The sequence below is a fragment of the Clupea harengus genome, chromosome 20 (assembly GCF_900700415.2).
Source record: "Clupea harengus chromosome 20, Ch_v2.0.2, whole genome shotgun sequence".
Lineage (NCBI taxonomy): Eukaryota > Metazoa > Chordata > Actinopteri > Clupeiformes > Clupeidae > Clupea > Clupea harengus.
Window position 1 is genome coordinate 20,727,742 of NC_045171.1, and position 3,592 is coordinate 20,731,333.

A 3,592-nucleotide genomic window follows, 5' to 3' on the forward strand; every position below is an offset into this window, starting at 1 on the left:
TCCATCAGCCCTGTCAATACCAGCCATACTGGTTTTGACAGAGGCAGTTCTAGGCAGTCTCATACATAAAACCACTTTAAATTAAAGATCCTAAAACGCACACACACGTGCACGCACGCACACTCACACACACATGCGCGCAGTCGCGCACACACACGCACGCACGCACGCACACTCACATACGCGCGCACGCTCGCACGCACTCTCACACACACGCACACACACATGCGCACACACACACACATTTGGCTCTGATGTGGGAGTTATCCTTGAAAGGTGGAGGACATAGTCAAAGGCCAGGGTAACTCATAGGTTAATGCTTTCACTTTTGCTGGCAAGCATGCACACACACGCACACACGCACACACACGCACACACGCACACACGCGCGTGCACGCGCACGCACACACACACACACACAATCTCTCTCTCTCTCTGTCTTTTCTGCCTAGCTATCCCAATGCCATGTGCACATGAAGACAAGGGGACACACACACAAATGCACAAACACTCACACCCACATACACACTCACACACAACTGCACAAACTCACACACACACATTCTCTATCTCTCTCTTTCTCTCACAGACACACACTCTCTCTCTCTCACAGACACAAACTCTCTCTCTCACACACACACACACACATGCACTCTCTCTTTCTTTCACACACACACACCAACATTCTCTCTCTCATTCTCTTTCTGTCTCACTTGTCCTCGCTCTCTCTCCCACTCCCTCCCACACACTCATATATGCATGATGGAGAGTGTGTGTGTGTGTGCTTGCATGTGTCCATTAGTCTATATGATGCATTTGAGCACGCATGTCTGTGTGTGTGTGGTATATACTGTACAAACCTGGATGTAAAAAGAGACCATCTCCGATCAATGGGCAGCGAACTACAGTGCCAATTAATTAGCTTTAATTAACAGTAATTCATTACAGCCAGGGAGTGGAGGGGGAGGGGGGGGGGGGGGGCAGTGGAGGAGGGGGGGGGGGCGGGGCTAAGGAACTTGAGGGGAAATAAAGACGATGAAAAGGAAGGGAAAGGCTTAGTGTGTCACACACACACACACACACACACACACACACACACACACACACACACACACACACACACACACACACACACACACACACACACACACACACACACACACACACACACAGTGAAGTATAACCCCCATGGGGCCATCTGGCATAAGCTGGATTTTCTTTTTTTAAGAATGTCTTGCTTATTTGGAGGAAATACAGAAAATGCTTTAGAAGTAATACCCTACTGTACAGATGATGCCGGTTTACTGTGCTGCTGTGTCTGTCTGTGTGTGTGTGTGTGTGGAGGAAATACTGAAAATGCCTTAGAAGTAATGGTATGTCTATGCACACACACACACTAATTTCGCAATGAGCGTAAGCACCAGTCCGCCAGCTACCACAGGAGAATAATGTGATTTAGTTTCTAACCATCCTCTTCCTCTTCAGCCTAAGTAATGGGCTGAATAAGGGCTTACAGAGAGCATCTTCAGTGGCAGAGTGTGTGTGTGTGTGTGCGTGTGTGTGTGTGTATGTGTGTGTGTGTGTGTGTGTGTGTGTGTGTGTGTGTGTGTGTGTGTGTGTGTGTGTGTGTGTGTGTGTGTGTGTGTGTGTGTGTGTGTGTGTGTGTGAAAGCATCTTCAGTGGCAGGGTGTGTGTGTGTGTGTGTGTGTGTCTGTGTGAAAGCATCTTCAGTGGCAGGGTGTGTGTGTGTGTGTGTGTGTGTGTGTGTGTGTGTGTGTGTGTGTGTGTGTGTGTGTGTGCGTGTGTGTGTGTGTGAATGTGACGGTAATTAAACATCCATACATGTTGTGTTCATTTGAGCCAGCTGTGTTTTGGGCACTTTTTTCAAAAATATAACAGACTTGGGTTGTAACTGACGCGTACCCTGGTGGTCGTGGAACTCAAAAGTTCTTAGCTTTTTTGCCCATCAGCCGAATCAGGATGGACACCTATCAAAATGTATTACAACCGTGTCAGTTGTTCAGTCTCCCCTACTTGATGAAGCTACCATTGCACTTTTTTATTAGTCCAAATATTAAGCAGATACCTGATTTCCAGATCCATTGATTCTCCATTTTGTTTTATCTGCTAAGTTAATTTGGTAGCATGCAGGTTATTTGATAGTCACTAGTTTTTTGGTGCTGAACTTCTCTTACCTGACTCTGCTAACCCCACCTTTCACCTTGTCACTGCCTCAAGCACCAATTAGCCCTGCTTGACCCCAAAAGTATGGAGGAATCCCCCAAGGAGACACAATCAAGCCCTGTAAGTGACACTGGGAACGCAGCTGGCCTCTGCAGGTACTAGCTTGCCTGGATTGGTCCCGATAGTAGAAACACGGCTATTAGATTCGTTGCTGGCCTGACTCAACATCTCAGGCATGGTGTTCATATACATCCACAGCTGTCAGAGTCAGGTATTTCAGCCCATGCAGTTACCTGTCTGTACAGCCTGGATGCAATCTAGCTAAACTAGCTGAGGTAACTTTTTAAATGCAGATGTGTCATTTCTATGAATTGATTAATGAATAACTGAGTAGCTAACATAACTGGTGTTAGTTAAAATAACGTTTTAACATAATATAGTCCTGGGACGCAAGCTAGTTAGCTCATGTTAGCACACATCAGCCATGTACTGCCAAACGTTTATGTAGCTTCCTAAGCTAGCATTAGCCAGCTAGGTTAAACAAGTTATTAAATTATTAACACTTGTTTTGGTCAATTTCACAGATTCTCACGCCAAATTAGCCTTGAAGAAGCAACTCTGCATCCCACTTAACTATCCTGCTTTTGTGCCCATAAACATGTATTGCATTACTCTTCCTCGGCCAGTTCTATTTTTAAATCTTTGGACAAATCAGCAAATGAAGCCATTTCATCTGAGGCGTTTCGCCTGACGTCCGATGGTGCAATTCCATAGTCTTGAGGTTCCATAGAGGTTTTCCTGAGGCCTGATGTTTCTGAATCTGAGGTCTGAGACCTGATGTTTCTGAATCTGATGTCTGAGACCTGATGTTTCTGAATCTGAGGTCTGAGACCTGATGTTTCTGAATCTGATGTCTGAGGCCTGATGTTTCTGAATCTGATGTCTGAGACCTGATGTTTCTGAATCTGATGTCTGAGGCCTGATGTTTCTGAATCTGATGTCTGAGACCTGATGTTTCTGAATCTGAGGTCTGAGACCTGATGTTTCTGAATCTGATGTCTGAGACCTGATGTTTCTGAATCTGAGGTCTGAGACCTGATGTTTCTGAATCTGATGTCTGAGACCTGATGTTTCAGAATCTGAGGTCTAAGACCTGATGTTTCTGAATCTGAGGTCTGAGACCTGATGTTTCTGAATCTGAGGTCTGAGACCTGCCTCTGCCAGCTGAGGTCAGGCCCTTAACAACAGCTCCATTCTTCAGGCCTACATTAGCAACAATGAGAACATAATCACACTGTGGGCCAATGACCCTATTAAACACAGACTATAAACTAGGCTGAGAGCCTGTCACATCAGAGCAGAGTCATCTACACATTAGACCAGTGTGATAACCGCCCCACTGAGACCT